The sequence below is a fragment of the Lygodium microphyllum genome, chromosome 25, assembly GCF_053477565.2.
Source record: "Lygodium microphyllum isolate KBCC chromosome 25, Lygodium_microphyllum_v1.1.10, whole genome shotgun sequence".
In the NCBI taxonomy this organism is placed as follows: Eukaryota; Viridiplantae; Streptophyta; class Polypodiopsida; order Schizaeales; family Lygodiaceae; genus Lygodium; species Lygodium microphyllum.
The window spans coordinates 41,450,376-41,463,683 of record NC_141159.1 but is presented as its reverse complement, the minus strand read 5'-3'; the positions used below and the strand labels follow the sequence as shown (position 1 = coordinate 41,463,683).

Below are 13,308 nucleotides of genomic sequence, written 5' to 3'. Positions count from 1 at the left end.
GGGTTTCGGATAGCTTGAGTGGATAATCCATCTCGCTATATTTGATAATGCATTTGTCATTTTAAAAGATGACCTAAAAGCCATGCTTATTAAAAGTAGATATAGACAACAAATTCTTTGTAATACATACATCATAACTGTTGCTATTGCATATGTAAAATGCTTCTTGGTATGGGCTGAGTGCAAAGATGTAAAAAGACATTTCCTAGAAGTGATATGCCTGGATGCTCCACTATTGGAATACCGTGTGTTTTGCGTTTCAGCAACATTAAATGTTGAATCAGCCATCTAAGAATCAAAATTGCATGTAAGAAATGCGTAGTTCTCCTCCACAAAATTGGTTGAAGCATCACCATTAGTAGATTTGTTAGTTGATGTCTCTTGGACAGCCAAATCGGAATCCTTCTCTTTGGCCAATCGCTTCTTGCATTCATCAATATCATGACTAGGCTTTTTGCAATAATGACATTGTCTTATGCATCTTTATTTGATAGCTGTCCAGGATCAGCCTTTGCCTGATTTTTCACATTTTGCTCGACTTTTCCTTTGCCTTTGTACTTTGAGAGTATAGCCATATCACCTGAACGCAATGCTATATTCTTCTAAGTTTATTCCTCTTGCAGCAAGAGGCTTTCCAATTCCACAAATGTGAGCCGCCCCCCCTTCCCCCCCCCCCCCTCTCCCTCCACTGATAAGGCAATCAAATATAGTACTTGTGTATCCTTCGAATCCCACCTCCACTGATCCTTGGTAGAAGAGGGAGGGGGTGCAACAACACCATAAACCTCTCCTTTAGCATTACGCTCAGGTGTTTGAGGTGCCAGATCTTCTAGTCATTGCAGATCACGAGTGAGTGACATAGTCCCATAAATTCTTCGCCACAATAAGGTTGCGCACCATGAAACTCCATAGTGTGTAGTTGGTGCCATCAAGCTTGTCCTCTTGAGTGAGGACACCAAGGATGTTGCTTTGATCATTATGCCTTTGACGTGCCATGTGGCCAGTGATGCACAAAAATTAGTAGCCAAATACTTCAGTGCTGAAGTATAGTATGTACTCAGTTTCCATAATCCCCACATGGGATTAGAATACAAGTACCAAATTGTCACAAATCTTGACAAATGCGCCCAATGCTACACAAATTAGCACTTAGCTTGCAAATTACAGCAATGCACCTTTGTATTGCTCTTTCTTGGAAATACATGCCCAAAAAAGACAGTTTACAACAAATTAATGTTGAGTCTCACAAAATTTTACTGAAAATCCCCAAAATTTGTTGCCAAATTTGGCTGTCATAGCAAGTAGATGCTGTTGTACCACTTGTTATTTGCCTTGGAATGCACATTGGGCAAAAGTCCAAAATTTCTTCTCAAAATTCCAAAGAAATCGAAGAAATTTATACCTCACAGTCTAAATTTATGTCGAAATGTTGCCTCGACATGTGTATCAATAGTAACCAATAGTTGGAATCAGTCTTGTAATGTGTGATGGAACCTCTAAACCAAAAAGCCCCAAATTTAATGCATAAATTTAGAAGAAAGCTTGTGAGATGAATGGCCTTCATGTTAGCCTCAAGGAAGGATGTAGCTCAGCCTCATGACGAAAAGCCTCCATCCTGCTCCAAAAGTCTAAAGCTCAACCAAAAAGGAGCGACTAATATAAATGTGTCAAACTATCCAAGTTTTGCTTCAATAAAAAAGATAGGCCCTTGTAAGTGTTAGTTCCAAACTCAAACACAAGTAATAAGCATAAATACCACATGAGACCATACGACAAGAGTACCTCTACTTCAATGAAGAAACCTTAGGTGCTTTAGTGTAAGCAGGTTTCCCACTCCTAAAGGGGAGGCAAGCTAAAGAGGCTAGGGAAAGACATGCCATCTTTGATCTGACCAGAGATGCCGACCGCCTCCATTCTGATCTGGCCAGAAAGTCCTAGTCTTATTGATTTCATTGGATCCCCCCCCCCCCGCCAAAAAAATAAAAATAAAAAAAAATCTAAAAATCCTTTTTTTCGGCATTGACATGCTGGGGTAAGAGGGAGCACTTTCCTTTCCCTCCATTATTTGGTGATAAGAGGGGAAAACACCCTTATTTTGATGCTTATAGGCTCTTGATTATCTTATCGATATCTTCAGGCCTTTGTATCATCATGTTAGAGATTCATTCGTCCCTTGGATAGGCATTGTCAGGCTATGTTGTATAGTTAGTTCTCTTGGGCGTAGTTATGCATTTCTTTTTATGAGGTTGGACAGTTCTACGCAGCCTATAGGTGTTTTCTAGCTTCATTGGGCAGTCGAGTTAGCACAAGATGTTCTATAGAGTGCCACGGGGCAGCTGCTGTGCTGTGTAGCGTTTTTATCATTATTTTATTCGGCGATGGCTGTTTTGGTGCAGTCAGCTAGTTTAAAACTGGCTGACTTGATTATTATGTTGTATTTCTTGAGGCCTATTTATAGGTTGCTTGCTGTTGGTCATTCCACTTGTGCATTTTAGGTGGAGAGAGAGAGAGAGCTCAGCTTGAAGAGATGCTTCAACAGCCCGTTTGTACATCTGTCTTCTTCATTTCAGCATTCATTTATTGCAGCTTTTTGTGCTCTACTGTCTCTTTTCTTTCTTCCTCTTCTCTCATGCTCATTGTCTTTGAGTCTTGTTCATATGCTTCCATATTCGTTGCACTCTGACATGGTATTAGAGTAGTGTAGAAGGGCCAATTGATCGTGGGTAGATTTGAATGGGAGATTTTTTTGTGACAAAAGTTTGTGTTTTCAGCTTTTGGAAGCCGAGGCAAACATGTGCATAGTTGGAAAGGAGCAAATTTTGTTGTTTTTTGCAGGTTTTTGCTCTTCATGAAGGAGAAAAGCATGCATTTTCAGCATTTTGCAGCAAATTTTGTGTTTTGATCACCTTCGGTGGTTGAAACATGTTTGGGACATGCAAAGGAAGCCCTAGCAAGCACTTTGTGCAGAGACAAAGGGGGTTGCCCTTGTTTTTGTGTAGGTTATTCAAGAGAAAATGTCTTTTGAGATCGACACAAAGTTTCATGCTTTTATGGGCCATAAGGTCCCTGTGTTACCAACTCTTCCTTTAGATCAGAAGTTCGATGGGAAAAATTGCTGCATCTAGTGGGTAAGGATGCTTGCCATTCTGGAGTCCTATGATTTGGTGGAGCTCGGGATTGAGGCTATAAACCATCCTATAGCCCATGATGCCTCCAAGCTTTCTACAAATGATAAAGCTGAGTTGCTCAAGGTATAGGCACATTGGGTTAAACTGAATGCTTGCATCCGCTCTTTTCTCCTTCTCTCTTGCACTGTAGTTGTTATCGGGCACATCGAGCACTCGACCGTGGCTCGAGAGATATGGTTGGAGTTGGATCAAATGTACAATCAAATGACCATTATGAAGCAGGTGTCTCTGGAGGTTCAGATGTGGACTTTGAGTCCCTAGAAGTTTTCTTCTATGTGGAAGCATGTCAATAAGCTTTGGGAATCGTAGATGTAGATCCAGAATATAGGACATGCATTGTCAGGCTGCTGTTGTATAGTTAGTTCTCTCATGCATTGTTACACATTTCCTTTTATAAGGTTGGACAATTCTATACAATCTATAGGTTGTAGTGACGGGTTAGGCACGAAGATCGAGACAGTCAGTTTTTACGTGCAGCGAGAGACAGAGAGAGAGTAGAGTAGAGAGTGAGTACTTTTTTTAGGTACAATGACGAGAGTGTTACCTCCAAGTTTTTAGATAGATATATATGTATAAGTACAAGTGCTAAGGGTGTGTTTACATCCGAGCACATTTAAAGGCATGAGGCCTTTATTTCTAACAACCTCCCACCTAAAGGCAATGTGCCTTAAGAGGAGAAAAGAATCAGCTAAGTCTAGGTATGTACAAAGCTGAAATACATATATCTATCCAACTCCCATCATCTGTCGGCAATGAGTAAACCGCTTTGTTGGAAGACCCTTTGTGAGAAGGTTTACAAGATTATCGTCTGTATGCACTTTGACAAGCTTAATGCTCTTGCTATCAAGTACATCTCTAATAAAGTGGTACTTCACCTATATGTGCTTTGTCTTTACATGAAAGATAGGATTCCGTGCTAGTGCTAGCATGATAGCACTCTGACTATCACAATGGAGAACAGGTAACTCTGATACCAAGCTCTCCCACCAGACGTGAAAGCCATAAAGCCTCCTTGCATGCCTCATTACAGCCACATACTCTGCCTCTACTATAGATAGTGCAACACACTTTTGTAGTCTGGAGATCCAAGAGACTGCTTCTCCTGTGAAAGTAAATACATATCCAGAAGTGGACTTCTTGCAATTCGCATGCCCATCATAGTCTGCATCCGTAAAGCCAACAACAGATGCCTTCTGCTTCCAAAAGCAGATACAGAACTCCTTTGCGCTTTTGAGGTATCTCATAATGTTAGAGATCATAGCCTGTCCGGACTGCACAGTTCAGTCAGATTGCCACGTGGCAGTCTGACTGACTGCAATCCAGTCGGCTGCACTGCCTGATTTTTTCGCCTAGATTCTAGCTATTTATAGCCGAGGTTTTCAGCAGTCTCCCGCACTTCTCTGCTCGCGGATTACAAACTGGTGGCACGTGCAGATTCCGTCTCTGTTCGCAGATTTCAGACAGGAGATAGTGCAGACTGCAGCGGACTTCGAGGTGAACAGCAGGTTGCATCGTCGAGGTGGAGATACGCAGTCCAGCGCACTGCGCCCGTGTACATATCTGCATATCTTTGTATGCAGTACACTTTATACAGCAGATCTTCATCTTCCACTGTCTCTTTCTCTCTCTTCTCTCTCTCTGCATTCTCTCTCTCAGTCCTACGCTTCCGCACCGCTGCACTCTGATATGGTATCAGAGCAGTGTTAGAGGGATGACTGAGCGCAGAACCAACCTGAAGAGGAGTTTCTATCGCGACACAAGGTTGCGTTTTCAGCGTTTGAGGGCAGGCAGGAGGGCTGCACCTCGGAACAAGGCGGAAGCGAGCGTGGGCGCGCAGGAAAGGAGTCCAGGTGGTGGATTTGCTGCTGTTTACTACTGGTTGACGAGGAGGAAGTTTGAGTTTTCAGCTTTCAAGTGCAAGTTTTGTTTTTTCATCGCCTCCGGCGGGTGAAGAAATTTCAGGATGCGGAAGAGCCTTAGCAGGCTGAGTTTTCACAGTCAGAGGGGGCTGCTTTTGTGTTTGTGAAGGCATTACAGGTGAAGATGTCTACAGAGATTGACTTGGAGTTCCAGACGACTATGGACCGGAAGGTGCCTGTCTTACCGGCTCTTTCCGTAGATCAGAAGCTCGATGGCGATAACTACCGCATCTGGCGCGTCATGATGTTGGCCATCCTTGAGTCCTATGATTTGGCGAAGCTTGTACAGGAGATCGACCGGCCCTCGGTAAGAGATGAGTCCAAACTCTCTTCCGATGCTCGTGCGGAGTTGACCAAGGCACAGTCTCACTGGGACAAACTGAATGCCAGGATTCGTTCCTTTCTTTTTCAGTCTTGTACTACAGCCGTGATAGCTCACATCGAGCACTTGACGGTGGCTCGGGAGATATGGCTGGAGCTTGATCAGATGTACAACCGGATGACCCTTATGAAGTGGGTTTCTTTGGAGGTTCAGATGCGGACCTTGTCCGTAAACAAGTCTTCTTCGTTGCAGGAACATATTAACAAGCTTAGACAGCTTCAGATGTAGGTTCAGAATGCGGGGAAGCCGATTGCCTCCGAAGACATGGCGATCACACTATTGTCCCAGTTGCCGCCACGATTCGGTACTTTCTACTCCGCCCTTATTGCTTCAGGGCGAGAGTCTACTCTTCGTTGGGAAGAGTTGCTTTCTATGGTCTTGGACCAAGAGGAACAACTAAAGGGACAGAATGCTTCCAAGTTGCAGGCACTGACAGGTCAAGCCTCTCAGAAGAAGGGGAAGGACCAAAAGAAGAAGGGGGATAACAAGTCAAAGAAGGACAAGGACAAGGACAAAGAATCCACATGCCATATTTGTGGAAAGACTGGCCATTGGAAGAAGGATTGCCCTGACAAAGACAAGGACACCAACAAGGACATGAAGGATTCTGGAGCGGTGGCTGCACCCTCATCAGCTGCATTTCTTCATCTAGCTGTCATTGAGGACTCTTCACTGAATGCTTTTGATGCTGCGATGACGGCTCCCCAGGCTCGAGAGTGGGTCGTTGACCGTGGTGCCTCCCGGCACATGACTCCTTCATCAGATGGTGTTGCTCAGTTGCGACCCTCGCGTGGGCAGATTCTCATTGGAGATAGCTCTTCAGTGTCTATTGCAGGACGGGGTAAGATGCAGCTTATTCCAGATGGACGTGGTGGTACCCATACCTCAGAGGTCTTGCATGTACCAGGTTTAGGGTATCATCTCCTGTCAGTTCATAAGATTTGCTCCCTTGGACTTTTGGTGGAGTTTGACAGTAACTCGGTGCGAGTCCTTGATCGTGGGTCAAGGAAGGTTTTATCATCCGGATATGAGGAGAACGACATCTATAAATTGAAGTCTTCCACCGCCCTCTCTACTCTTCTTCTTACCTCTCAGACATAGTCAGAGTTATGGCATGCTCGGTTTGGTCACCTCAACTATGACTATCTTCGGAGGGCGTCACGTGGACAGCTTGTTCGGGGTTGCTGGATATAGTGGTGAGCCAGCAGCCATGTGTCTCCTGCATTCGTGGGAAGCAGCATAGGGATGCCATTCCCCACACAGCTTCGCGGCGGTCTACTTCACCGATGGAGCTTGTATCTACGGATCTATGTGGCCCTATGAGGAACGAGACCTTGCGTGGGAGCTCGTACTTCATGCTGATCGTAGATGATTACAGCAGGATGACATGGGCCTATTTCTTGGCATTGAAGTCAGAAGCTTTCTCCCACTTTTAGGATTGGCTTCTCTTTGAGGAGAACTGATCAGGCCGGAGATTGAAGACCTTGCGATCCGACAAGGGTGGTGAATTTGTTTCTAATGAGTTTACTCGTTTTTGTGCAGATAAAGGTATTCACCAGGAGTTTGCTAATATCAACACTCAAGAAAATGGCATTCTTGAACGGAAAAACCATAGTGTGATCGAGATGGCGCGCACCATGATGGAGCACCGACAGACCCCTCAGGTTCTGTGGGCCGAGGTTGTGGCTACTGCAGTCCACATTCTTAATCGATCCCCCCACTTCGGTCGTTGATGGGATGACACCTTTTGAGGCTTACTTTGGGACTAAGCCCGATGTTTCTTACTTTAGGGTCTTTGGATGTGATGCCTATGTTCACATTCCCAAGGCTCACCGTGATAAATTTGAAGCAGCTTCCCGAAGACAGGTATTTGTTGGCTACAGCTCCCAATCCCAAGGCTATCGATTGTATGATCCCGTCAAGCGGGATGTGTACACTAGTCGTGATGTGCGGTTTGTGGAGGTTCCGGCCATATCAACGGGTGAGGAGCATCCCGTTCTTGGAGATCCAGGGGAGAGTTGGGCTCCTGCTACCATTCCTTTGGAGCCCATGCCTTTTGATTATGATTCTGTTTTTGATATAGAGTCTACTGTTCCACCGGTCACCCCTGAGGAGTTACCACGGTGGATATTCGAGAGTCTTCAGCTGATGGAGAGAGACGAGGGGAGGTTCGGCCTCCTCCTCGATGGGCTCGTGATGCACTTCGTGATTTAGGGATCGAGGGGGTTCCTGAGGAGTGGGGACCGCAGGATGGTCCGCGGCGGTCACGGAGGCACCGGGCACATTCTACGGAGCTTGTTTGCTCTAACTATTGTTTGATGACCCGTGTTATACAGGATCGAGAGCCCACCTCCGTGAAGGAGGCTTTACAGTCCGCACCATGGAAGAAAGCTATGGAAGCCGAGTTGGAGGCTATTGAGAGGAATGGCACTTGGTCACTCGTGCCACGCCCCCGAATAAGAAGGTGATTGGCGTCAAATGGGTCTTCAAGACCAAGTACCTTAGCGATGGTTCTTTGGACAAGCACAAGGCTCGCCTTGTTGCTAAAGGTTTTGCACAGCGCCCAGGGATTGATTGTCATGATACTTTTGCCCCCACTGCTCGTATGGCGACTATTCGAGCTGTTCTTGCGTTGGCTGGCCATAGGAGATGGCCTGTCTACCAATTGGATGTGAAGTCGGCCTTCTTCAATGGTGATTTGAAGGAGGAGATCTATGTCGAGCAGCCTCCTGGCTTTGGATCTTCAGATGGGAAAGTCTACAGGTTGAAGAAGGCCTTGTATGGCCTCAAGCAGGCTCCGCGTGCATGGAACGAGAAGATTGATTCGTTCCTTCAGTTACAATTGGGATATCGGCGTTCTAAGGCCGATCCGCAGCTTTATGTTCACACTTCCGAGGATGGTTGTGTGCTTTTTGTGTTGTATGTTGATGATTTGATTGTCACAGGTGATCATGCACAGAAGGTCCAAGAGACGAAGGTAGCTTTACATCGGACGTTCGAGATGACGGACTTGGGTCTCCTCCATTTCTTTTTGGGCCATGAGATTTATCAGTCTCCAAGGGGGATCTTCATCTCTCAGCAGAGATATGTACAGGAGCTCTTGGTGTCTTTTGCGATGGAGGATTGTCGGACCCTTTCTACTCCTATGGATCCGAACTGGAAGGCTACTTCCCATTCAGCTTCTCCCATGGCGGATGCTTCCCGCTATCGTCAGTTGATTGGATCCTTGATTTGGCTTCTCAACACTCGTGTTGATCTTTGTTTTGCTGTTGGGCTCTTGGCAGGGTTCATGAGTGAACCTCAGACGGTGCATTGGTAGGCTGCTTAGAGGATACTTTGGTATTTGAGGGGGACGTCTGATTTAGGGATTCATTATCCCGCAGGGACAGATGGTTCAGATCTTGTACTTGCAGGTTGGAGCGACTCGGATTGGGCCGGTGATGTGGACCACAGGCGGTCTACTACAGGTTACTGTTTTACCTTGGGTGCAGGTGTTATCTCATGGAGTAGCAAGAAGCAGCCCAAAGTAGCCCTTTCGTCTACTGAGGCGGAGTATCGGGCCGTGTCTTCCACCACATGTGAGGCTGTGTGGCTTCGGAGATTGTTGGAGGAGCTTGGCTGCCCCCAGACTCGTCCTACTTTGCTGCAATGTGACAATGAGAGTTGCATTGCCTTGGCACGGAATCCTGTTTTTCATGCCCGAATGAAGCACATAGAGATCCAGTACTACTTCATCAGAGAGAAGCTTCTGGATGAGACCATCACTGTGGAGTACTGCAAGACAAAGGACAATCTTGCAGATTTGTTTACGAAGGCACTTCCCCAGGCTCTACTTCGGAGACATTCCAGATCCCTCAGGCTTCTGCCCCGCCCAGGCTCTGAGAGGGGGTGTTAGAGATCATAGCCTGTCCGGACTGCACAGTCCAGTCGGACTGTATAGTCGGATTGCCACGTGGCAGTCCGACTGACTGCAGTCCAGTCGGCTGCATTTAATGCAACCGACCTGCCTGATTTTTTTGCCCAGATTCTGGCTATTTATAGCCGAGGTTTTCAGCAGTCTCCCGCACTTCTCTGCTCGCAGATTACAGACTGGTGGCACGCGCAGATTCCGTCTCTGTTCGCAGATTTCAGATAGGAGACAGTGCAGACTGCAGCGGACTTCGAGGTGAACAGCAAGTTGCATCGTCGAGGTGGAGACACACAGTCCAGCGCACTGCGCCCGTGTACATATGTGCATATCTTTGTATACAGTACACTTTATACAGTAGATCTTCATCTTCCACTGTCTCTTTCTCTCTCTTCTCTCTCTCTGCGTTCTCTCTCTCTTAGTCCTACGCTTCCGCACCGCTGCACTCTGACACATAATACCTTTCATTGCATCCGCTTCTTGCCAGGGGTTGCCTTGTATCTGCTAACCACTCCCACTGCAAAGGCAATGTCAGGACGTGTAGCAACCATAGCATACATCAAACTACCAATCGCTGAAGCATATGGTATCTTGGCCCTTTCAGCCTTCTTATCATCAGATGTAGGGCTGTCCTCTGCACTGAGTTTCACATATGGAGGCAATGGAACCCCAATTGTTTTTCCCCTATCGAAACGCTGCAAAATCTTGGAGATGTACTTCTGTTGAGATAGATAGAGTGATCCTTTTGACCTATCTCTGAGTTTTCGCATGCCAAGAATGTGATTTGCATCACCAAGATCCATGTTAAAGCTGCCATGAAGACTTTGCTTCAGTGAGTCCAAGGCATGAGTATCCCTGCCAGCAATCAGCATGTCATCAACATTCAAAACCAAGATAATGAGGCTCCCATCTGCTGTCTTCTTGGTGTACAAGTAGTGATCCACTTGACTTTTATGAAAGCCTTGAGACTGCATGAATGTATCAAACTTATGATATCATTCTCTTGGTGCTTGTTTTAGCCCATACAAACTCCTTTTGAGTTTACATACAATTTTTTCTTTCCCTTTTTCCACAAACCCTTCAGGCTGCTGCATATATATGTCTTCATGTAGATCACCATGTAAAAACACAGTCTTTACATCCATCTATATGAGCTCCATATCTTCAACTGCAACCAAGCCCAAAATGGTTCTCAATGTAGTCATCTTAACTACAGGAGAGAAAATCTCATCAAAGTCAATTGCATGCTCTTGTTTGTATCCCTTTGCAACCAATCTTGCTTTGTGCTTTGGTGAGGAACCAGAAGTGACCTTCATCTTGTAAACCCATTTGCATGGAAGTGTTTTCTGCCATTTAGGCAACTATACCAAGTCCCAAGTGCCATTTTTTCTCAAGCGATTCCATTTATGACAACATGGCTTTATATAATTTCTTGTTGTCCTGTCTGTCCATTGCTTCCTTGAAGCCAGATGATTCACCACAGTCTATCAACATGACATAATCAGCCACATTAATTACACCAAGAACAAACCTGTCACGTTGTCTAGTAGCTCTAGACGATCTCCTAACCCAATGGTCATTGTTTGCTGGCTGTTCCTACAAATTTCCATTTTCAGCATGCTGTCCTGGCATTTCAGCTTGCAAATCAACATTAACAGCTTGCTGCCCTGGCTGTTCCTGCACATGCAATGGCTCATTTTCATGGGCAATAGCTAGCTGATCATTTCCACATCATTTCTTGCATTTACAGGTTCATTTACAATAAGTATTTGCTGTTGTACAGCGGGCACATTTTGCCGTCCAAAAGATATTTCTTCCCAAAATACAACCCTACGGACCTCCTCTGTCTTTTCAAGCTATTTGTGCATGCGATCTTCCCGGAATATAACGTCATTGCTGTGTACTACTTTCCTTTTCTCGGGATCCCACAATCTATACCCCATTTCATCCTTGTCACCATATCCTAGGAAAATGCATTTACAGGACTTTGGCTCAAGTTTGCTGCGTTTTTCTTTACGAATGTGCACAAAAGCCTCATAGCCAAACACTTTCAGATGAGCATATGAAGGTGGCTTGCCCGGCCACGCTTCTTGGGGAACTCCCTCCCCCAAAAGACCTGTTTGGTGATCGATTAATCAGGTGAACGGCTGTCATAACAGCCTCTGCCCAAAAACCATGGGATAATGCAGCATGAGATAGCATCGTACGGACTTTATCCTGTATGGAGCGAATCATACGCTCTGTAACTCCATTTTGGGGCGGATTATGAGGAGCAATGAGCTCCCTCTTTATCCCTTTGCTGTCACAAAATGCTTGAAAGGCCTTGGATACATGTTCCCTACCATTGTCAGAGTGAAGACACTTAAGTGTCTTATCAGTCTGATTTTCAACCAATGCCAAGAATTTTTCAAACTTGTAAAGCACTTCATCCTTGCTACGAATAGGGTGAATCCATACCTTCCGTGTAGCATCATCAACAAAGGTGACGAAATATGTATTTTTCCCTAAAGATAATCCTGGCATTTGACATACATATGAATGTACTATTCCTAGAGGAGAAGATTTCAACGAAAGAGACTTTTTATGAGACGTCTATACATGTTTGCCAAAAATACAATGATCACAATGCTCAAAATCAGCATAACGAAGACAAGGCAAGTAACCCCAATGAGAAAGCACTTTCATTCCTGTTTGACTCATGCGTCCCAATCGGCCATGTCACAAAGAAACACTTGGCTGCTTGGTCACGGCAACAACATGGTCACGCACACTAGATACATGAAGTGGATACAAAGTATCACTTTTGCAATCTCTAGCCATAACCCTATATCCCTTACAAATCTTTCATTTTCCATCACCAAAGGTGGTATGAAAACCATCATCATCTAGCTGCCCTGTGCTAATCAAGCTCTTCTTGAGTTGAGGTACATGCCGTACATGCTAAAGTGTGAAGACAGAGCCATGTGGAAACTGCAACTGCACACTGTCAATACCTGCAATGTCACATGCATAGTTGTCCCCAAGATGGACAACACCATGTCGACCTCCTGTATAGGCAGAGAACCACTCACGATGAGGGGGTGACATGAAAGGAAGCACTTGAATTGAGAATCCAAGTTTGCATGTCATCATTTGTATCTGCAAGTAAAGCATGTGCACCAAAGTATGAAGAGACCAAAAGTACGTCACTCCCACTTTCACTGTCATTCACCTCTTCAATTTTTACATTGCTCTTTTTAGGCTGACTGTCCTTCTTCTCTTCCTTGCTATCATCTGTCTTCTTGCCCTTTCCTTTCTCTTTCTTCCATTTGTACCAGTCACGTTTAAATTGACCCTTCTTGCCACAATGATGGCATTCAACATCTTTGCCACGTGATTTACTGCGTCCCTTGCTATCAGATTTGCCTTTCTGTTGCGATCTACCCCTAGTATGCAAAGCACTAGAAGACTTATTGGATGCATTATTCTGCCGATTCATTTCTTCCATGAGTAGAGCACTCTCTACATCAGCATACAAAAGAATTGCATTCGAATTGCTCATAGCAGTCCTGAATGTATCCCAACTCTCTGGAAGAGTGCAAAGCAGGAACATAGCCTTAAATTCTTCATCAATCAAGAACTTCAAGGCAACCAGCTGGCTGAAAATAGAGTTAAACTCACTTAGGTGAGTAGACATTGCTGTACCCTCTTTTATACGCAAATCCATAAGCTTTTTCAGCCAATACACTTTGCTTGCAGCACTTTTCTGTGCATACAGCTCTTCCAGTCGAGTCCATATAGCATATGGAGAATCCAAACCTTGAATGTTAAACAACAAGGCATCAGAAATCGATAGCTCAATGGTTGAGCGTGCAAGCTCATTTAACTCATCCCAATCTTCTTGTTCCATGTTCGCGGGCTTTGCCCCTTTGG

The 13,308-nt window shown here is 45.1% G+C and overlaps 1 protein-coding gene across 4 annotated transcripts in view; it reads left to right on the top strand.

Moving 5' to 3' along the window:
• Positions 1–13,308, top strand: part of LOC148014131 (uncharacterized) — a 28,468-nt gene that overhangs the window by 1,740 nt on the left and 13,420 nt on the right. The window lies entirely within an intron of this gene.